We start from the raw sequence: 24,371 nt of genomic DNA on the forward strand, positions 1-24,371 counted from the left end.
TTTAAAAGGTCATCCAATGTCATGACAAATTATAATCAAGAGAATAAAATAGGAAACCCTGAGTGATATAGATAAATATATAAATAAATGGAAGAATAGAATATTTACATTGTCTTAAAGTATCTCTCCATAAAAGTCTTCTTAATTGCAAAGGAAGAAAAGTAACTTTATAGTAAAGAAACCTGGCAGGTACCACTTTAACCAAGTGGTCAAAGTTAATACCACCAATATTGGGGTAAATTGAAATTGTGTGCCATTGGGTAGAATGCAATGAGAATGCAGTACCATCTCTGTGATATTCCTGCTGGAGAAGCATAGCCTGAATCCGATTATGAGGAAACATCAGACAAGCCCAAACTGGGGGATATTTTACAAAACTGGTTTGTAATCTTTTTTTTTTAGTTTTTAGTTTATATTGGAGCATAGTTTATTTACAATGTTGTGTTAGTTTCAGGTGTACAGCAAAGTGATTCAGTTGTACATATACATACATCTATTTTTTTTCAGATTCTTTTCCCATATCGGTTATTATAGAATACTGAGTTCCCTGTGCTATAGAGTAGGCCCTTGTTGGTTATCTATTTTATATATAGTAGTGTGTATGTGTTAATCCCAAACTCCTAATTTATCCCTTCCCCCTGGTTTGTAATCTTGAAAAATATCAAAGTCATGAAAGTCAAGGAAAGACAAGGAACTGTCCAGATGGAAGAAAACTGAACGACATGATGACTAAATACAATGTGTGATTCTGAACTGGATAGTTTTGCTATGATTTGGGGGACAACGGGTGGAACTTGAATGAGATCTGAAGATGAGACTGTAGTAATGGATCAGTTAATTTCCTGATTTTATGCTTGTACTGTGAGTAAGAGGAGAATGTCTCTGTAGGAGTTGCATTCTAAGTTTTTGAAGAGATGGGTCCAGATTTACTGGCAACCTATGGTTCAGGAACAAAAGTGTTTTTACTGGACTTGTCACTTTTCTATAAGTTTGAGATTGTATGAAAAATTTCAAAGCCATTAATTAATTGCATTAAGAAAAAACCAAAATGAGATTACGGTGAAAAGTACCAAGGCAGGAAAGTAAGGGAAAGGGGATTTGGGATCTTATGCACTTTGGTCCAAATCTTAATTCCACTGCTTACTTGTACAAACTATTTCATCTGTTTGAGTCTCAATTTCTTTTAACTGCAAAATGGGGATAATTATTGCTACTTTACAAAGGTAGTTGTGAAGATTAGAGATAATACAGCAAAGATGCTAGCACAGAGTCTGGCATATAATAATGATAATATAAATACATATGCATAATCATTATTGTTAATTAACCAACCTGAGCTGGCGTCAGGTATTTACTAGATTCTAGAGATCATCAAGTCTAAAGTGCTATCTCTGCATATCTCCTGTTTAAACCCATGAATCACCACCTCAAGCACGGATTACTTCTATTAGTCCATCCCCACCTGAGAGCTAGCAGACGGGTCATTCATTATTTGTATGCAAGGAGATTTATCCAAATGAATTTTCATTTCTTTTCCCAACCATAAACAAAAAAGCCCAAGGAGCCAAACTGGTCTATTCACTTTTGGTTTCACAAATACATATAGAGTGAGAAACAGCTCTGTCTGAAAATTAAGAGAAAGAAAGGAGAAGCAAGAAAAAAAAAAAAAAAAAGAGCAAAACAACAACAAAAGAACTTTAAGGGTCATCACTGGTGTCCTGTACAGTATGATGTGATACATTCCCTGAAGTGTTCTAACACGTTAATTCTCCCAAGAGCAAGCTCTGGGCTGTAAGCCTGTCTTTAGTTTCCTTCACTGTTTCTGGGGGTACAGGCTGAAACTGGGTTCACATTTTCATAGATACATTTTCCCTTTATGTCTTGTCGGTTCATGTGGGTTTTAGACGGCTGAGTTTTATTTGCAGGATTTGTGCTTTCACTTCGTATTCGTCTTTACGTGTTCTCATGCATCTTGGATGTATACGATGCTAATCCTTAACTCTGCTGCCCGTCCACATCCCAGGAGACTAAAAGGTCCCTGTTAGCAAATGAAAAAATGTGGGTATCAACGTAGATGGAAATTTCCCTTTCTTTGCCTGAATCCTACTGTGCTTTTTTTTGTGTTTTTTTCTGGTAAAGCAGCTGACGGGCTCACCAGAGGAAGTGGTGTTCAGAACCGTTTAGCTCCGCTGCCAACCAGGCTTTGATTGTCCACGTCAAGAAAGGCAAAAGGGAGTGGGACATGAGGACATGCTGCTTGAAGCCAAGGAAAATGTCCAAGAATCAGAAGTGAGACCCTCCTACCCTCCTAGGAGCTAACAGGTGCCTGGATTCTCCCAGGACTTGGGACCTGCTCAGCCATCACAGGTATGCCTTGATCTGAAATAGTGTTTATGAGCAGCTGATGGTATCTACAAATGTTCTCAACTTTGGAAAATTAATTTGGTCCCAGGCAAGTGGTTAATGAACAAATCATAAAGGCTGCTGAGTGAATATTCTATTTATTTTGTAAACAGCAGCAGTCATTCTATGTGCCCAGGTAGGAGAAACTTTAAATCAGAGCCCATCCACAAAGAGTAGGCATGCTACACTGACAGACTAGACCTTGCCCTATACGCATGTCATAATAATGATACATTTTAAAATGGCCCGCTCACCTTCTGCTGGTGCCGGCTCTGTCTTCCTGGAGCGCACGGTGACAGAGGACGCTCGGGAAAGGTCAGTGCCCGTTCTCCAGACACCAACCTCCATGGAGCCAGCAGCAACCAAAGTGCAGGGCAGGCTCTAGGGAGACACAAAAGGACAAACGAAGACTGCTTCAGCCTCCCAGGCCTCCTGTCTCCTCTGGCCCTGTGGGAGCCTGGGTTTTTGTCACAATCATCAGACATGACAGTTCCCACAGGCTCGAGGAGAAGCAAGCAAAACACACAGAAAAACCACATCAAGGTATCACATGCCACGGCTTTGATTCCAGGAAGTGCAGTGAGATAAAATCAGTTAGAATTCTATTCATTTTTCTGCTTTAAGAGATAGCTGTGGCACAAAGAGATTTCCCAATTGGGAAAAACTGGCCAACTAGCTTGTAACCCAGGTAAAGTCAGCTATTGTTTGGGAAAAGATGGTGGGGAACTCAGGAGGCTTTTTCTCAGGAGATAAGTGCTCTCCATGCTGAGGGGCAGTCCAGCCAGGGGTCTGAATCTGGGGGCTGCGGCTGTGCCTTTTCCCATAACATTTGCTTATTACAAAGATAGATAGAAATTCTGGGGATCCTTTTAGCTGAGATGCCAGAAATGCTACCCCCAGAGGCAGAAAAGGGTCCCCCCCTAGAAAGAGAAGGCTGAAGGCAGCTGGGGTGGGCGTCAGACTCTGAGGGTGCGTGGAAGAGAACAGCACATCTGATGGGAGGAAAAGTTTGACAATGAGAAAGTCAAGATTTGGCTAAGTAGACAAACCCATCCATCTCCAGTTCTCCCAGTTCTAAAAAGCAGCCTATGAACTTAGCTGACTCTTCAAAGCTTACATAAGGTTTAGCTGTTACACTAGATAGACTGTCATGGAAAAGATTTGGAAATGAATGTTTTTCTTTGGACTGTGAAATCCAGAGGCAAACAGATGTAAACACCAGGCAGCAGCTTCACCGCGGAGGCATGACTCCTGAGACAGTAAATGGAAAATCAACATTACAGAGATGATACCTTGGGAAACACAATGCAACGTAGAAGCATATGGGAGTGAAGTTTGAATTTTGGAAGGTAGAAATCCAATGCAATAAGTACTATTTGCTCAGGATGTATTTTAGTAGATCTCTTCGTGCTGTGGAGAGTTTTACCAAAACTTTGACCATGGTGTATAAGAGCTCCCGTAATCTGACTTGAGTCCATTCTTTCTGGAGTCCTAATGTACCACACCTGACCCTGTGCCCTGTGTTCCAGTTACACTAGCTCTTCATGAGCCAGCACGGCACGTGGTCATGGCCTCCATCTTCGCTGGTGATGTTCTCTGAGCTGAAACTCCCTTCCCAACATGTTAATTTCACACAGTCCTTCTGTAAGACTTTGACTGAGTTACCTGCTTTGGGAGGCCATATATGCCCTTAAGAGGTTAGTTGTTCCTTACCCCGTGCTGCCCTGACAGTTTGCATTGCTCTATAACTGCAGTGATGGGTCACACTTGCTAGTTGCTGTCTTCAGGTGCACTGCAGGTAGGGGCCTGCACTCAGAGAAGGGTGTGGTGGTCATCCTCTCTTTTGACCCAGAAGTTTCACTCCATCTCCCCATTGTTGCTAATAGATGTTTCTGATACCTCCAAGCCTGGGACAAGAAAGAGGGAAGAGAGGCAAGAGGAGCAGGAAAGGTCTTTCTTGATGGGTTTTATCACGGTGATCACATTCTCGGATCTTAGAAGATGGAAGAAAGCGGGTTCTGTCTCTCATGGGCAATTTTGTGTGTTCTTTGGAGATCTCTTGTTCCCATAGTTGGGTATGTCTCATCTGCAATTCCCTTGATGAGGATGACCACATCCCTATCCTGGCTGGTCACTTAATTCTTCCTCAACCATCAGCATTCGGCAGTGCTTGTGCTGGGGATTGTTCATCCCTCCAGATGGCGCTTTTGGACAAGACCTAAGACGGTTCCATTCTGGCTCTCTATTGCGTGCATGGCTCACATCTGGTCCAGGGCAACCCTCCTGCATCCTTTGCCTTGATAAACCCTAGGAATACTGCCTAATCCTAATGCACTCCCTCTTTTTCGCTCATCCATCAAAGCAGCCAATCAGCTTATCTCCTACACTGAGACTTTCCAGGTAGAGCCAGACCCCAGTTCTCTGTATCCTCCACTGTGTAGGTGACACACATTACACTCCCCAAATGGTCTTGTGATTTAGCACCTCTTTGAAAAGCTAAAGTATTAAAGCCACCATTCTTATACACTGTTCCGTGTTTTTATCAGAGCTCTAGAAGCATCTCAAGATCAGGGACCACATTCCACATGTCTTTATGTCTTTATACCCCTAGAAGCACATCGGCTGGTATATCATAAGTACTCAAGAGTTTGTCGAGTGGATAATTTTAACTCACTTCTGATATACTTTGAACTTATTACAAAAGTTTTTTTTTTTTTTTTTTAAAGTTGGGACCAAGTGATCTTTTTTAGCACAGAAATTACTCTGTGTGGTATTGGAGAAGGGAGAGAGGTAAAGATAAAAAAAAAAAAATTTGAGTTATGTTACTGTTCAGAGAAAAAAATGTAAGAATCAAGCCTCTCTGAGTACAGTAAGATACACGATGTAAGAGGAGGACGAGCGTCACTTAGAAGAGAAATCATGAAAGTCTTCTGAGACGCTCTGTATATTGAGCTTCGGGAAATTTGCTGAAATAGAGGAAAGAGCGCTATGTCCCAGCCGTCTGCACCCTCGCTCTGTCTAAGCAAACTGAGGCGCTGGCAATAATCCTTAAGGGCGGGCAGTTATGAGAGTATGGTGTTTTGACCACATCATACTTATGTTAAATGGATGCCATAGATGTGTTTTTATCTCCTTTAAAAGAGAATGTTCTTGGGCTTCCCTGGTGGCGCAGTGGTTGAGAACCTGCCTGCCAATGCAGGGGACACGGGTTCGAGCCCTGGTCTGGGAAGATCCCACATGCCGCGGAGCGACTAGGCCCGTGAGCCACAATTACAGAGCCTGCGCGTCTGGAGCCTGTGCTCCGCAACAAGAGAGGCCGCGACAGTGAGAGGCCCGCGCACCGTGATGAAGAGTGGCCCCCGCTTGCCGCAACTGGAGAAAGCCCTCGCACAGAAACGAAGACCCAACACAGCCACAAATAAATAAATTAATTAATTAATTTAAAAAAAAAGAAGAGAATGTTCTTTAAATGGAAATAAGAAAGAGAAATATGACAAGGTAAAGCTTTCAAAAGAGATATGACCATCCATTTAAAAATGAGTTCAATGTCCAGATTCAGAGAAATTTCATGCCAAGATCCAAAGAGGACTTGCAGGTGAAGTGACAGAAATACTGTTGGTAAACTTTGACAAACTCCCCGAAACAGGATAGATGCCAAAAGATGGAAGACTTGGAAAATGTTTTTTTGGTTACCTCAGAAGAGAAAATAGATTCTGGAAACAAACTGGTAAGCTTGATTGCTAGAAAAATTCTGGAACAGCTTATTTAAAGAGTTTCTGAATTTTTGGATAAGAAAGAGGTAATGCTTATGAGTTAATATCAGTTCTTTAACATCTAGTTTCATGAAATCTAATTGAATTTTTTTTTGTTGTTTAGTTAAACAGACATCTATTGGACATCCTCTATGTGTCCTAAATGTGCTAGTTACTGGGGATGTAAAGAGATGTGCGTTCTCGTGGCTGAGGTACTTCTGGTGTCATAAGGCAGTCACACTGATGCCAATCAGCTAAACCCTGAGTGCTTTGATGAAAGAAGCAACCAACCTCAAGGCTCAGAGGGAGGAGGCTTGGGAGAGATAATGCTGTACTAGACTCAAAGAATGAATGACAACTGATCCATGAGAAAGGGGGGAAGAATGTTCCCAATGGAGTGGCTAATATGAAAAAAGGCACAGGGGCATGATACAGCCTAGCGTTTGGGGAGGAATACAAGAGTGTGTTTCTTAGAAACGTGTAAGGTGAGAAGAGATGAATGAGGGAATGAGTTTAGAGAGGAGGGCAGAAGCCAGGTCCTGCAGAGACTTGGATCCATTTGAAATAGATGGGACTTCACTATCTAGACTCTCCGTAGAATGTGGGGACCAATTTTAAGCAGTGGAAACGTGGTTGGTTTTTTGTTTTCTGTACATCTCTCCAACTTCGGTGTGGGCCACAGATTGAAGGAAGAGTTAGGGCTACTGATCAGGAAGCTATTGCAATTTTCCATGTGAGACAGAGGATGGTTTGCACTAGGCACTGGTACTGGGGATGGAGTGGAAGAGATGGATGTAATAAGTGTCCCGAGCAGCATCTAGTGATTGGATGCAGGTGGCTTCTAGGATGCCCTGCACACGCAGCTTCAGGAGAGAGGGGCTGGGTTAGTATGATCACGTCTATAGCACAACCAACTGTTTCAGCTCAAGTTCGCTCAGCATAGAACCGAGGAAAGATGAAGCAGCCAAAAGAATTTTAAAAATGGGCTGCCTGTTTTCAGCCATGTTAAGAGAAAGAATATTTTCACTATGGACCTTGAGGGTCTAGGACCCTCAGCAATTATTTTTGGCCGAGTTAGAGGTGGTTCTATTGGCTTGATGGCGTTGCTAGGATCCCATTCCCATGCTCATCAGCCCTTTAAGGAGAGGATATCAACCAGAGGATGCTGGGTTTTCCTAAGCTCAGCAAAGTGCTCGATCCTCAATGAATGTTACAGAATCTGAATGCAAGCTCCCTGGATCCAATAATTATTAACAGTGACTTTCTCAGAACAGTATGCAGCAGCTAAGTTTGTTTACACTGAACAAAGACTCTTCCATCACTATTTCTGTACATGATTTTTTTTTCTCCCATTGAAAAGCCTTCATGAGTTTGAGAATAATTTAATTAAGGACCAAGTCAGATGTAATAGAAGGCAGGGAAAAGAGCTTATTTGATTTTGGGGTCCTATATTAAGCGCACGGTAGGACACTGTGAATGTTTCTTGAATTGCTTGTTAAAAATCTACTAAAACCATTTCAAACAATATTGGAAGTAAACAATTGGGTCGTACACTGAATTTTGTGTTAATTTTCTTCCTTTATTTGCTGTATTTTTTTCTTTCTTTTTCTATTTGGCATTGGAAACGTTTGCAACTTCTGAACGTAGGAAGATTTAAAACAACTAAGGTTTTAAAGTAAAAAGTAAGTGGTGGTATGGCAGGGCTCAAGGAGGAAATATGTCCTCAAGAAATAGATATTAAGACACATTTATTTTTGTACATTCCTGCATTTAGTTCTTCCTACAGGTTAGTCCGATTTAGCTCATCTTACTTATTTTGTTGTTCACATTATGACTTTGGAGTTCATATAATGCTGTGGCACTAACAATTAATTTCAGGTGTTTCTGGCTTTAGGTTTTTTTTTTTTTTTTTTATCCAAGTATAGGTGATTTACAATGTTGTGTTAATTTCTGCTGTACAGCAAAGTCACACACATATATACTTTTTCATATTCTTTTCCATTATGGTTTATCACAGGATATTGCATATAGTTCCCCGTGCCTTACAGTAGGACCTTGTTGTTTATCCATCTTATGTGTAATAGTTTGCATCTGCTGATCCTAAACTCCCAACACATCCTTCCACCACCACTGCCCCCCATCCCCTCCACCGCTTGGCAACCACAAGTCTGTTCTCTTTTTTTTTAAATTAATTTTTATTGGAGTATGGTTGATTTACAATCTGTGTTAGCCTCGTTTTATGGATTGGGAAACTGAGCCCCAATAGCTCCACTTGCCCGAGGTTACGTGGGAAGGTAGTGGTATCCCAGACTCAGAGGCCAAGTCTTCAAGCCCCCAGTCCTGGCTTTTCTCACTCTATCATTTCACTTCCCCATCCTCTTCATTTTTTTTCTCCCATTTCTTTCCTTGTGTACCTTGACCAGTAATTAGGTCCAGCAGAGAATGAGCATATTGTACTGGCATCACTCTTTGGCTACAGGAAAAGGTATGACAGTGAAGATAAAAGGAAGTTAAAACTATAGGTATACCGATTTCAATGTTTTCATGTTAATTCCTCATCACCCTAGAAAACTGAGAACTGGTTATAAAAGGAAAGAGCTACTATGAAGCAGAGTATGTAGAACAATGTAAAAAAAGTCCCTACATCCATAACTTTGCTTCTTTCTCTCTCATTTTGCCCGGCAAACAACTTCTTGGTTCAGGCAAACCTGTCCCAACCTCTCAGTAAGAGATAGGTGCTCTAGCTATAATGCTAATCAGAACCCTGATATTTAAAAAATTCTAATCTTTCAATTAGGCTTTAAAAAACCACATAACCCCATATTGTCATTCTTCTCTTTCAGAGGGTTTCTATTCCTCTGTTTGCTCCTTATATTTATCAAATAGACTTGACTAGGCAGTGATTCTTCAGAATCTCAAACAGTTAAAATTACTCTTATTTCCTTCTCTTCTGTGGAGAAAACAACAGATACTTTACATATAAGATTGTAACATTTCTCTCTCCAAAAATCTACATAATCAAGATTAATATTCTTAGTAGACACTCCCTAATATCTCTTTGGTTTAACAGAAAATATAATACAAATTCCAAATTTCTATGGAGTATACTGAAAATTCACATACATTATTGTTTTTTTGACTTGAGCTCTTATAGGTTATTACAAAATATTGAGTGCAGTTCCCTGTGCTATACAGTAGGTCCTTGTTGCTTATCTATTTTATATACAGTAGTGTGTATATGTTAATCCCAAACTCCTAATTTATCCCTCCCCCCGCCCCTTTCCCCTTTGGTAACCATAAGTTTGTTATCTATATCTGTGGGTCTATTTCTGTTTTGGAAATAAATTCATTTGTATCATTTTTTTAGATTCCACATATAAGCGATATCACAAAATATTTGTCTTTGTCTGGCTTACTTCACTTAGTATGATAATCTCTAGGTTCATCCATGTTGCTGAAAATGGCATATTTCATTCTCTTTTACAGCTGAATAATACTCCATTGTATATGTTTATCACATATTCTTTATCCGTTCATCTGTCGATGGACATTTAGGTTGTTTCCGTGTCTTGGCTATTGTAAATAGAGCTGCTGTGAACATAGGGGTGCATGTATCTTTTTGAATTACAGTTTTCTCTGGATATATGGCCAGGAATAGGATTGCAGGATCATATGGCAACTGTATTTTAGTTTTTAAGGAACCTTCTTACTGTTTTCCACAGTGGCTGCACCAATTTACATTCCCACCAACAGTGTAGGAGGGTTCCCTTTACTCCACACCCTCTCCGGCATTTATTAGTTGTAGACTTTTTGAAGATAGTCATTGTGACTGGAGCGATATGATACCTCATTGCAGTTTTGATTTGCATTTCTCTAATAATTAGTGATGTTGAGCATTTTTTCATATGCCTGTTGGCCATCTGTATATCTTCTTTGGAGAAGTGTTTTTTTAGATCTTCTGCCTGTTTTTTGATTGGGTTGTTTGTTTGTTTGATATTGAGCTGTCATACACATTATTTTAAGAAAAAAATAGTTATCTTAATTCTAAAGGGGCAATTTTTGAAAAGAAATTACACAATGAAGAATGCATAGACTTCAGAGTCTATACTTATTCTTAGTCCTTGAGACATGTGAAAATATATTTAGGAACTGAACTTAGTCCTTGGCAATTTCTTTCTTTTTTTTTTTTAAGGCTTTGATGGCTAGCCTCTTTTCCCCGCTTTATTTATTTATTTATTTGGCTGCGTTGGGTCTTAGTTGCGGCACACGGGATCTTCATTTGAGGCATGGGGGATCTTTTTGTTGTTGTTATTGTAATGCATGGGCTTCTCTCTAGTTGTGGTGTGCAGGTTTTCTCTCTCTAGTTGAGGCACGTGTGCTCAGTAGTTGTGGCACGTGAGCTTAGTTGCCCTGCGGCATGTGGGATCTTAGTTCCCTGACCATGGATCGAAACTGGGTCCCCTGCACTGGAAGGCAGATTCTTTACCACTGGACCACGAGGGAAGTCCCAGCAATTTCTTTTTCTTAGTGGAGCAAAACTGGCCTATCGTACCATTCTGAGATCTTGTCCACAGGGTGGGATATCAACAAACAAACCCAAACTAGGAGACCAACTAACAAAAACCAAACCAACTTTTAATCTCATTCATATTTTCCTTTGTTCTAGAACAATATAATACATGATAAATTTGCCATCCCCAACTAAAGAGCGTATACACTCTTCAACCTCTGCTCCATCTGGTTTATTGCTTGACATAGCTCAGTTTCATGGAAGCTCTGTGCTGTATCTATAAATTCACACAAATTTTGGGTCTATAACAGCAGCCCAGTCTAATCCTGTCTAGATCTGAACACAGCAGCCCATAGCTACTCAAATCCTGACAGAGGCGTGTTTGAGAGATGAAGTGGTCAAACTAATTTGAGACTCGTAATAAAATAGTCTGATCCTGTCCCTGTCTTTATCAACATTTTCTCTTGAAAGTGCCTCTTGTAGAAAGGACAACTGAGACCTAAAAAAAGTAATACTGGGCTTGATGCTTATCGAGTCTGGGGGTGGGAGGGGTTGGTTTTGAGAGGTGAGGAGCTCCCTATTCTTTTCTGGCTCTGAGTTTCATCTGGGAGTAGAGCCAAACTCCCTGCCAGGTGGGGCTAGGAAGAGAGATCTGGATGCTTACACGTGGGAGCTCCATGCTACCCTTGTACCATTTGTAGACTCATGTACTTTTTGTGAGGGAGGCCTTTGTTGGGCTGCTAAGATGAGTGTCCTTGTGGGGCGGTCCTGGTTGGGTGATCAGACACTTAACCTAGGTCCTCTTCTCAGCTTCCTTATAAGTCTTAGGTCACTTCCTTGGGACGTGCTTTTTAAAAAAATTTAATAAACTCATACACAAATAGTTAATCTTCCTGCATTGCTGTGTGGTCCTTGGTGTTGGTGATACCTATGTATTTGAAAAGCCACTCAGAGCCTTTGGAGAAGGAGAAACATTAACAATTCCTTTAATAGACCATTTAAGTTCGATTTGTCTTTCAACTGTTGAGGGAAAGTACGAGAAGAAGGCAGCTATTGCCAAGAGTGGAAAGCAGGAAACGGACTTACCATCATCAGGATCAGCCAGGATAATCACCTTGGCGGTGGGGAATTCGGCCCGCAGTTGTCCTCCCATTGGCAGGCTCAGTGAAATGTTGAAGGATCCCTCCTCTTCATAAAGATAGTCATTGATGATCAGGATCCGGCAGGTGTTCTCAGCCTCATCCTTGTCAAAGCGGAGGATGCTGGTGTGATCTTTTGGACGGGAGATGTAGTCAGAGAAAGATAATGCTGTGGAAGAAATGGTGCCTGTGGCAGAACCTAAGGAAGTAGGAGATGGAACAGAGAAGGTGAGAAGAAATGGAATTCTAAACAGGATAACTGTTCCCCACCTGGGTCTTCTTCAAACTCTTTTTAGACAATAGCTCTCAGAATTATAAGGCACACATCTCTTACAGTCACAAATATTAGTATTGTTATTAGAAGGCTTTTAGAACAGACCCTGGTATTTTGACATGGTTCATAGTTAGTGGTCTTTAAATAGGGTATATATTGAATAAGGTTTGTTTAGATTAGGGGCTAAATAAACTGATGGATCATAGGGTGGTGAGTCTGGTTTAGCTTAATTTGTTCATGTTATAGATTGGAAAACTGAGGTACAGATAAATTATGACCAGAGAATCTATACCATGATTATGGTATAGATTTGCCCCTGCCCCTTGCCCTTCCCATAGCGGCAGAGCTGTAAGTAGCATCTTGGTAATCTAACCCTCATGCGCTGACTAGAGTTCTTTGCAACGACACCAAAATACAGCCATGAAAGTATTTGTTATTTTACAAGGAGTACAGGATTGATTGGAGGATTTCAGTTTAGAGGCAGTGCATTTAAAATTTTATTATAATAATTTACATACATTAAGATTCCCTGGGGGCTTCCCTGGTGGCGCAGTGGTTAAGAATCCACCTGCCAATGCAGGGGGCATGGGTTTGATCCCTGGTCCGGGAAGATTCCACATGCTGCAGAGCAACAAAGCCCATGTGCTACAACTACTGAGCCTGTGCTCTAGAGCCCGCGAGCCACAACTACTGAGCCCACATGCCACAACTACTGAAGCCCGTGTGCCTAGAGCCCGTGCTCTGCAACAAGAGAAGCCACCACACTGAGAAGCCCGCGCACCACAATGTTGAGTTGCCCCCGCTCGCTGCAACTAGAGAAAGCCTGTGCACAGCAACGAAGACCGAACACAGCCAAAAATAAAAACAAATAAATAAATAAATTTATAAAAAAAAATTCCCCAATTTAAATGCACTATTTGATGAGTTTTGACAAATACATACAATCATGTAACCATTACCATAAGCATAATATAGAACATTTTCATCCACCCACATGTGTACCCCTTGTAATCCATCTCCTTCCCTGTCTCCCAGCCCTGGAAACCACTCTTCCATTTTCTGTCACTATAAATTTATTTGCTTTAATGAGAATTTCATGTAAATGAAATCATGCAGTTTTTAGTCTTTTGTGTCTGATTTGTTTCATTTAGCACAATGTGTTTAAGATTCATCGATGTATCAGGATTTTATTCCTGAATAGTGTTCCCCACTGTGTGGCTACACCATGATTTGTTTTTGTTTACCAGTTGATAACTTAGGTTGTTCCCAGTTTTTAGCTATGTTGAATAATGCTGCCATGCATATTCAAGTTCAGGTCTTTGAGTCGATATGTGATTTTATTTCTCTTGAGTAAATACTTAGAAGTGGGGTTTCTGGGATCTAGTGCATTGTTTTTAGTGTGGTAAAATAAACATAACCTAAAATTTACCATTTTAACTATTTTTGAATGTACAGTTCAGTAGGGTTGTCTTTTCACATTATGAAGCAGATCTTCAGGACTTTTCCATCTTGCAAAACTGAAACTCTGTACCCATTAAACAACTCCCCACTTCTTCCTCCCCCCAGTCTCTGGCAACCACCATTTTATTTTCTGTCTCTATGAATTTGTCTATTCTCAGTACTTCAGGTAAGTGGAATCATACAGTATTCATCTTTTTGTGACTGGCTTATTTCACTTAGCGTAATGTCCTCAAGTTTCATCTATGTTGTAGCATGTGTCAGAATTCCTTCTTTCTTAAGGCTGAATAATACTTCATTGTATGAACACACCACAATTTTTTTTTCTGGTCATGCCACACGGTATGTGGGATCTTAGTTCCCCGACCAGGGATAGAACCAATGCCCTCTGCAGTGGAAGCGTGGAGTCTCAACCACTGGACCACCAGGGAAGTCCCTGCACAAACCACATTTTGTTTATCCATTCAACCAGCCATGGATACTTGGATTTTTTCCCCTCTTGGCTATAATGGAATAATGTTGCTATGAACATGGGTGTACAAATATCTCTTTGGGACCTTGCTTTCAATTCTTTTGGACATATACCCGGATGTGGGATTGCTGGACCATATGGTAGTTCTATTTTTAATTTTTTGAGGACCCTCTATACTGTTTTCCACAGCGGTTGTACCATCTTATAATCCCACCAACAATGCAATTCAGTGTATTTTTTTTTTGCAGTGTTGAAAACATACCAACACATAGGTTTAGACCTAAAAGAGTAAAGAGTAGTCATGGTAATTGAAATGATTTAGACAGACCAGGTTTAGGAGACAAAGACTGTATACAATAACTCAATATACCAAATAAGTAATTTTTGTAAAGCATGAATATTTCCTACCACTCTTTTCCTTAGTAAGAAGCAATGTGAGGGAGTTCCCTGGTGGCCTAGTGGATTCCAGACTTTCACTGCTGTGGCCCAGGTTTAATTCCTGGTTGGGCGGCCAAAAGAAAAAAAAAACAAGCAATGGGATATGACAGTGAGCTTCTGGATGGGACACTCTAGTTTCGGCAAGGGTCTCTCTTGCTCATAGCTAAGGTATATGCATACTTGCATGCTGACACCAACATCCACCTTCTTCTTGCTAATATGAATCAACACAAATACAAGTTGATGTCTATTAGTGTGTGCTGTATGCATTAAATATAGCTTGTTAAAAAATGAGCATTGTTTCCAAATTGACTTCAGAGGATTTGCTCTGAAGTTCAGTGACTCACAAAATGTTTCAGGATGATTTTTTGATAGAACAAGTTTTAGAATTATTAGGAAACAACAAGTTGACTGTTTTGTCATTCCGGGAACCTAAAAAAGGTTAGAGCTGGAGAAATTGATGAGCATAAAACATGCTGACGAGGGCAGAGAGAGAAACTGCTAGAAATGGATGGCTTACAGGGGGATTTTCACTTGGTGGAAAGTTCTAGTGCCAGCTTGTGCTTTGAAATTTTATTCCTCCATGACTTTCCCTCTCTGTTCAGTCCTGGGAAATCTATGCATGAAAGAGCTCTCTGAGCTCAAATCAGGAAGGAGAGGCAAGAGCTATCAAGTGCTAGAGACAGGCAGTCCCCAAGTAAATGAGGAGGTAAGTGGCTAGCAATCTAGAAAGCCCTCAGGAAGAGACGAGAAACTCTGTCAAAGAGATTTTTTTATGCTCCAAGATACACACACAAAAAGGAAAAAAGGTCGTAAATTCTTACAACAGTCTGATTAAGTAATAAGCAACTGTTGGAAAATTTTTTTTAAGAGCCTGAGGTTTAAAAAGAATTACACGTTGGAGAATACACTTTTTTATTTCCCCCTAGTCATCTAGAATGCAGAAAGTTGGCAAGACAGGCGGTGTTAAAAAAAAAAAAAAACAAACCCTTGTCAGAAACTACACATTTAACCCCTCTGAATAAATATCAAAAGCAGATAAACACTAGACTTGCATAGTAAGTACCTAATACTATCTTTATAAATCTGTATTAAATATCTTTCTCAATATATTTCACCTAATGAATAGTCAAATATTGATTTATCACAGTTCATGAAGCAAAAGTGATTGGTATTTCCCCCTTTTCTGTTGATTTGTTTTCAGCTGACTGCTCCACTGATTGAAATAGACATACATTTAAGTAGGTAGATTTCTGGGTTAAATAAAAGACTGAAATATAACTCTTATTGAAAATCCTTTGGCTGTGGAACTAAAACAGAAAGCAAAACAATACATTTTAGCAAGCTTTTATTAACAATGAGAGTTGATGGTGAAAACAAAGATGGTTTAATTACATCTCACATAATCAAAAAATTCAGATTACCTAAATGGCCCATTCCTCCTAGGAGTCTGGAAATTTTACTTTGGGAAACCATTTGATTAAGAACACAGAATACTGGTATTTATTTTAGTTTAAAAAGCTCTATTTTATTGAAAGCAAGTTAAGAATCCCCAAGAGTTAGAAACTTCTGTTCCAAAAACATCAAATATAACTTGAGATATAAGCTGAGGTCTCTGGTGATGGTCTGGACAAATCCCTTATTTAATAGTGCAGAGTCTCCAAGGAGTACTGATGTGTGATTTCCAGGTTGCTTTCATAAAGATGCTTTAGCAGTTGGGCCTCAAGCCTTATTAGGGCAATTTACCCAGTAGTTGTGCTGTAACATCTTTATGAGGAACATTAGAGGTAGATTATGGGGCAGAATGGAATGTCTTACTGAGTATGGGTTTAATTCTCCAAAATTAAAGCTAGAACCAAAGGATTCATCTCAGACTAACTGAGCATGATGTTGTGTTGGTAAAGGTTTAACAAACAAAACAAAACACACAAAAGTACCACAGCCAGTTTCACTATCAATGTGAAGTCACTGAATCCAGTGTTGGAAAGAGATGCACCCAATTGGTTCTCAGGAGCAGTTATTGGCTGGATCCAGCAAGCCACTCCATCCATGCTGACAGTGGCATAGATTTTCCCTCACCCATGCCCATCTCAGACATCACCGAGAGTCTGAAAATCTCTGAAACTATTTTAAAAATTAATTGTTTCTTTACAGAGGGTATATATGGCTCAGTCTTTGCAGCTACAGAGTACATTTGCTTTGTAAAAATCATAAATGATGCTTAAAGTCAGAGAGAAAGTTCTATCAAGAAGCTACATTAAAGGGTAATTGAATCACTATATTAGGGCATTTGATAACTTTATGAGCTAACTAGGGTACTTTATCGATGTGGAAATCGAGGCAGGGAACACCCCAGTGTCTTGTCCAGGAGTCAAATTCCCATTTCCTGATAGAGCATTTTTTTTAAAAAATTTATTTATTTAATTAATTTATTTTTGGCTGTTTTGGGTCTTTGCTGCTGCACGCGGGCTTTCTCTAGTTGCGGGGAGTGGGGGCTACTCTTTGCTGTGGTGCGCGGGCTTCTCATTGCAGTGGTTTCCCTTGTTGCAGAGCATGGGCTCTAGGCATGCGGGCTTCAGTAGTTGTGGCATGTGGGCTCAGTAGTGTGGCTCGTAGGCTCTAGAGCACAGGCTCAGTAGTTGTGGCGCACAGGCTTAGTTGCTCTGCAGCATGTGGGATCTTCCCAGACCAGGGCTCGAACCTGTGTCCCCTGCATTGGCAGGCGGATTCTTAACCACTGTGCCACCAGGGAAGCCCAGATAGAGCATTTTTTAACCTCCTCACTTTGTCTTTAGTTATTATATTACATGATTATACATTCTTTTAAGCATACAAATTTCCTTTAATATATAACTTTAATAGGGCAGCAAGACAAGAAATCGCTTTCTTTAAAAGCACAGCATCTAATTCCTGACTGAAGCAGACAGAGTCAGAAACCCCAGGCCCAGTTCATTTCATGCCCAGGAGGTTCCATGACTGGGGGGAGATGGGGTAGTGAGTGGAGAGAAGGGGAGAAGGGGACAGGGCTGGAGCAGCTTTGGAGCTTCTGTCTACAGGAGTCTTTGGGACTTCTGTTCCCAGCAACTTGGCTGGCTAGGTATTCTGGGATACTCTCCCACTACAAAATATCTAGAAGAAATAATAATTCTGCCTTTTCTGTGCTCACAGGAAGTAAGGGAAATCATCAAGGGGCAAAACAAAACAAAAACAATACCCTAAAACCCCCAAACCCCAACCCCCCTACAGCTAGAGAAGATACTTCCACTCAAGCTGGGATTCAGAGTCAGCACTTCAGGGGAGACCGGGCCATGAGCCTGTGGCACCATCAGGGAGCTGAGTCTGAAACTCTGGGATTTGGCCTGGGACACAGGGCATCAGGAGTGTTTCTGGGTCAGCATTGCTCTCGATCCCAGAAGAAGCAATGCAAATCCTCCTTAGAGGAAAACTTCTTCAAGTAAAGGCCCCAGACCTTTCACAGATTCAGATCAAATAAATGTGAGAATATCTTAAATGCACAGAAAAGAGAAATCATTAGAAAGACAACTTTTAGACTAAAGGCAGACTTCTTAACAAGACAATGGAAGCTGGAAGACAATGGAATAATAACTTCAAAATGCTGGAAGATAGTAACTGTCAACCTAGAGTTTCAAGACTGAGGTTGAAATAAAGACATGTTCTGATATACAAGAGCATGTACCCCCAGCAGACCTACAGTCAAGGAGCTTCTAAATCATCCAAAGAACCCCTCTGAGATGCAAGGTATAACTTCTATAACTTACGTATACACCTATAACCAAATAAATAAGCAGATTTTTTTTCTAAAGGAAAGAAAGGAGAAAGTCTTTTGCTGGATGTGCTTGGAAACTGTTTTTCACCTCCTCCTTAACTTGACCCAGAGAAAGAGCCAATCAGAGAAGTGAGGTGGCCCATGGCTCTGGTTTACCACACAATTCCTTTTAACTGGATAAAGCTGATTATTTAAAAACCTCAGCATACTTGACTTGGGGTTGACCAAAACCACAGGATGACTCAATATTGTTACTCTTCTCTTGGTTTTAGGTTCTGCGGTTTGCTCTTCATCAGCTGTTTTTCCAATAGGAGCAATTTCCTAACAACAAAAAAAGTGACTAATAGGAAGAAAAAGACAGATGACATTTATTTTGAGAATAAGACAGGGTTAAGAAGTATCTAATTTGCACATCCTTTCCCAGCATATCCCTGAGCTTAAACATTTTACTATAGAGCAATAGTTCTCAGCCAGTGAAGGAGAGTTTATCCTCAGTTCTTCTTCCTCTCCCAGACAATGCTTTTTTTTTTTTATTAATTAATTAATTTATTATTTTTGGCTGCGTTGGGTCTTCGTTTCTGTGCGAGGGCTTTCTCTAGTTGCGGCAAGCGGGGCCCACTCTTCATCGCGGTGCGCGGGCCTCTCACTGTCGCGGCCTCTCTTGTTGCAGAGCACAGGCTCCAGACGCGCAGGCTCAGTAGTTGTGGCTCACGGGCCCAGTTGCTCCACGGCATGTGGGATCGTCCCAGACCAGGGCTCGAACCCGTGTCCCCTGCATTGGCAGGCAGACTCTCAACCACTGCACCACCAGGGAAGCCCCCAGACAATGCTTTTTTAATACAACACCTCCATGTTAGTGTCTGAGAATACTGATGACAGACATTTTGGGACCTTGAGGTCACCATGAAAGCACAGCATAAAACTAGTCACTTCTCTCACCTGCTTATAACTGTAATACATGTTTATCATCTGTGAATAATTATTAATGTACAGAGCGTGAGTCTCCTTTCCATTCAACTATTTATACATCAGCTTATGCTTATTTTATTCATGAAAATAAGTAATTGGTAAACATTTATTTTAACAAGACTTCCAGAAAGGTTTAAATAACCAAATTGAACTTTTATCCACTGAGGTATTTAAGTATCTGTGGGGAGTGGTGACGACAAATACCACAACACTTGAATATGCATAAAAATTGTATAAGTTCTCGCTGTCTTATAATTCACAGAGGTATGCAAGAATCGGATGTGGCTGTGTGAGGCCTGGCTTCGTGCTCCAGGGAAGGACCCTCACCCTGTGTACTCTCTCTCTTTTATTTTTATTGCAAGCCTGAGAACCGTCCTTTGTGTGAGGAATCAAAGGTTAAAGCTCAGGTGTCAAGCACTCTGAGCTGTGTGTCAGCTATGCAGGAAGTCTGCTGGGAACACCAGCTCTCTTGAACCTGAAGACCTTATGGGGAGGTCGATTTGGGTGTAGCTTCTCCCACTTGAGGTGGGGGCATCCCCATATTCCAGCTGGCTCACAGCCAGACACTCTTGAGTTTTCTGGATCCTTCTACTTGTCATCCCAAGGGTAGCTCTTTCCAGAGGCAGAGGGATGGTCCCTTCCATTTCAGCAATTACACGTAATCTTCCAAATTGGGCTGTTTACTACTTCATTTCTCCCATTCACAGAATCGTCTTCCAGACACTCTGCTCGTGGACATACAGTATGCCACTGGTACCAGAAGTAGCCCAGCTGGAATCATAGAGCAGAGGATGAGGGCACTTTCTCCATCAGCTGCTCTGCCCACTTGCGGCCACTGCCCCGCTTGCCCAGGCCCTCGTTCCTTGTAAGACTCCAACTGGAGCCCTGTGTGGACTTGGAAGAGAGAGCTGACACATCCTCCCAGGGATCAATGGGCAAAGAAGACCTCAAGGACTACTTCACCTTGTTATTTCTTCTTGTTGCTTTTCCCGCATGAGGTAACACCAGGGTAAAACTTAAGAATTGAAGTTAGATGTAGCTGGAAGTATCTGGTGCCTTCAAGAGGGGAGTCGTACTTAAAGAACAGGCAATAGGGCTGCTCAACCCTAAACATATAGCCAAACACACACATGAAGATCTTAAAGATGTTCTACAAGGCCTGTCCTTGTAGTTGGTTTTGAGTAACTCAAAATAAATTGTTGGCTTACTGCCAAATCCCCTGTCGTCTGGGGCAGAGGAGAATTTATTCTTATTCCTCTTCTCAGTCTTGGCACTACTGATATTTTGGATAGATAATTCTTTATTGTGGAGGTTACACTGTGCATTGTCAGATGTTTAGCAAGTGTGAGCATAGATTTTGACAGACGGAATATATGCAAGGGGAGTGGTCAAATCATGTGTGAAAACAGAACTCTGACCCACAATCTGCAGTAACTCGTGTAGGAAGTCAAACCACAACCTCTGTTAACAATCCACCCCAAATGGTCAGAACTTAATAACTCCCGGCTTCTCTGATTTTTGCCCTGGCTTCCAATTTAGGAGCAACCAAAGAAAGCCAAATATGCTCCCCTAATCAATTACACAGGTGCCTCCAGCTTCCCCAAGCCAACAGCCTCCAGTCAGGGCATATCTTGAAGCCTTCTCTCTCTCTCTCTTTTTTTTTCTAACATCTTTATTGGAGTATAATTTCTTATCAATGGTGTGTTAGTTTCTGCATTATAACAAAGTGAATCAGCTATATGTATACATATATCCCCATATCTCCTCCCTCTTGCGTCTCCCTCCCACCCTCCTGATCCCACCCCTCTAGGCCACAAAGCACAGAGCTGATCTCCCTGTGCTATGCGGCTGCTTCCCACTAGCTATAGGTTTTACATTTGGTAGTGTATATATGTCCATGCCTTCTCTCTTTTTCACTGTAAAGCTTTCCACTCCTCTGCTTGACTTTGAGTCTCTGCCAGATGCAAGTGATGGTGGCTGATCCTCTTGCTATAGTGAGCTCCCAGTAAATTAGCCTGTGACATAATACACTTTTGGTCTTTGTCCCTGTTTCCTGTTACCCAGCTCCTACATCCCTTGGAGTCTTTGAAGCAGTGTCTATTTGTGTGCTAATGAGATGACTGGTGTCTGGGGCTCCCAGAGAGGCTCTGGATGGGGACTGGTTGCCAGGGAAACCAACCAGGTGATCAGAGGGTTGGAAATTTTGGTCCCACTCCCTAACCTCCAGGGAAGGGAGAGGGGTTAGAGGTTGAGTTACTCACCAATGGCCAATTATTTCATCAATCATGCCTAAGTAATGAAGCCTCCATAAAATAATCCTAGCCAAAGGAGTTCAGAGAGCTTCCAGGTTGCTGGGAGGGTGACTCGCCCAGAGAGAGCATGGAACTTCTGTGTCCTTTCCCACATACTTTAGTCTATGCATTTCTTCCATCTGGCTCTTCCTGATTTGTATCCTTTCTAATAATCTGTAACCTAGTAAGTAATCTGTTTTCCCGAGTTATGTTAGCTGTTCTAGAAAAGTATCAAACCCAAAGAGGGGGTGGTGGGAACCTCTGATTTATAACCTGTCGGTCAGAAGCACAGGTGACCACCTGGACTTGCGATTGGCATCTGACGTGGAGGCCGTCTTGTGGGACTGAGCCCTTAACCTGTGGGGTCTCTGTTACCTCCAGGTAGACAGTTGCAGAATTGAATAGAATTTTAGGACACCAGTTGGTGTCTGTATAAATGGAGAATTGCTTGGTGTAGGAAAACCTGCACACATCTGGTGTCAGAGGTGAAACATTGGTGTGAGTGTAGAAAAATGTAGTTTACTTTTATAGCTTATTCTTGTTCTCATTTGGATGGTTTTCATGTAGTTCCATCATTTTCACCTATTACATAGTCGCAATGAGTTACAAAATAGGATCTTTAGGGAGTGGACACAGGATAGCTATATTTTGACTGGCGAGGTCAGAAAGAATGGGATGTTGTTTTGAGGTGTGAGGACACCCGGGCCCATGACTGGGGAGCAGTTTTAATTGTTGGGGAGGTAGGGAGGAGAAGAAGAGAGACTGAGTACTATACACAGGCTATTTCACATTGTTTCCTAGATGCCATGATGACTATTAAAATTAAGAATCCTTGTTTATATTTTCCACCAGCATATATAAACTATTTTACACAGAATGTCTCATTTGACCCTCACAAAATTTTGTGGGTAGTCACAGCAGAGGTTTTTAATCTCAATTTTGAGTACAATTTTATCCCTGGTTGAGGAGATCAGCTCAAAGAAGTTAGGGCACCTGCACGGAGTTGCATGGGAGTCATGAATGGTCCAGGCTTCCCTGTCCTCCCCAAGGACTTGGCTCACCACCCGGCCACTCCCAGCATCACCACAGTCCTGTACTAAGGACCCTATTCCTGGATATCAGTACCCACAAAGCCTCATACCTTGATGTGTAGAGCAAATGACCGTTGAGTTCCCGGCGTATATCTCCAGACCGTCTTACAGCGATCAAAAGCTCCCCAACGTCCTCCTCTGTTTTATATTCTGCCTCTGGAATATAAACTGCTGATTCTAGAAAAGATGATAGAAGACATTTTAGCAAGACTTAAGTTTGATTGGTGATATTGGTGATATTTTAACCTGAGTGGAAATATACGTAATTTTTCACTCTTATATATTCCAACATGATTAACTGCATGAAATACAGTAAGGACAGGAAATATATATCATTAAGTGGAGCTGGAGGGGCAGTGAAATTGAGTTTAACAGACCCCTTTTGAAAGGTTAAAAAGGTTATCTAGAACTAAAATGGAAAGAATTATCACAGAACTGTTGTGTCTTTTTTTTTTTTGAGGTCACATTTTAGGTCTTCTCAATAAAGATCTCAGATTTCTGCCCTTGCTTTACTTTTAGTGTGTGTGTGTTTTTTTAAATGCTTTTAACAATCAGATAATATAATTCATTAATGCATAAAATCTTTTCCAGCTTCACTCAACAAACATTTGATTCATTTATTGAGCAGATATCATGTGTAAGACACAAGGCTGGACACTTAATATGTTGAGAAAAAGAAGCTACTCGTCCTGCCCTTAACTCTTAAAATAATATTTCCACTGAAATTTCCTAAGCTGGGTATGTGGGTATGTGTGTGTGCACTTCTGTTATATTATTGCTATCTGTCATGCAGTTTGGGACATAAAAATATACACATACGCATCATCAGAACAGTCACTGAAATACGAGTATGAATACTGGTCATCTCTTGTTGATGGAATTATGTGTACTATTTTTTGGGGGGCGGGGCTTTTCATTAGGCATGCATTGTGTAGTTAAAATATATGTGTTTGTTTAAAAATATAAAATTTTGAAGTGGGTTGTTCCTACTCACAGAGTCAAGTGGAGAACTAAAGTAACTCTCTGGATTAAACCACATTTAATAGACTCAGATCTCTCCTCTGTATCATATATATATATATACATGCACAAAATTTCTTCCTCTCAGTAACGGAAGCAAGAAGGAAAAATATTGTAGTAGACCATCCTTTCTTCTTTTGGAACTATTACTAAGAGTTTACCCAGAATTCAATGTTGAATTATCTAGCTAATCATTTGTTAATTTTTTTCTTCTTTATTTTCCTGCCTAAATTGATCTCAGCAGATACTGGTTATCAGCCTTTGGAAAACACTGGTCCCGAATTACAGAGGAAAAAGACCAGTGATAACTTTCATTCTGCCATTTTACCCCCCTATGGTAGTCTACTGTCTGGACATCAATTGATTCAAAAGGTTGTCATCATGGAGGAAGTTAAAAGTGAATTACAGTTATTAATGTCATGTGAAAAACCTGATGCATTAGGATTGAGTTATTCAGTAACGTTCTCTATTTTTCCATTCTGGGTAGCCTGTTCCTATCCATCTAGGAATCCAAATCCCATTTTATTCTTCAAGAGTCAGCTCAAATACTGCCTCCTCCAAAAAGCTTAATTGTTTGGAATGATGGTGATCTTTCCACTTTCTTAGCTCAGAACTCTGTTTTGGCCACATACCCTCACGTTTGGCTTTCCTAATTGATTCATGTGTTTAAGTGTTGTTATCAACAAAACGAATCAGGTACCTCATTCATTGGGTGGTGAGGACAGAGTTTTCTATTTTTGTCTGCCGGAGTGCAAAGCATGTAGAAC

The 24,371-nt window shown here is 40.9% G+C and overlaps 1 long non-coding RNA gene across 1 annotated transcript in view; it reads right to left on the bottom strand.

Moving 5' to 3' along the window:
- The window catches only part of LOC309661636, a 33,480-nt gene extending 9,816 nt beyond the window's left edge, over window positions 1–23,664 (bottom strand). Inside the window, exon 1 of the long non-coding RNA XR_014264124.1 lies at window positions 2,658–23,664. This is a non-coding gene — a long non-coding RNA (uncharacterized lncRNA). The remainder of the gene's footprint in view (window positions 1–2,657) is intronic.
- Between the last annotated feature and the right edge of the window lie 707 nt (window positions 23,665–24,371).

This window comes from Balaenoptera physalus, assembly GCF_965194825.1.
Source record: "Balaenoptera physalus genome assembly, chromosome: 5".
Lineage (NCBI taxonomy): Eukaryota > Metazoa > Chordata > Mammalia > Artiodactyla > Balaenopteridae > Balaenoptera > Balaenoptera physalus.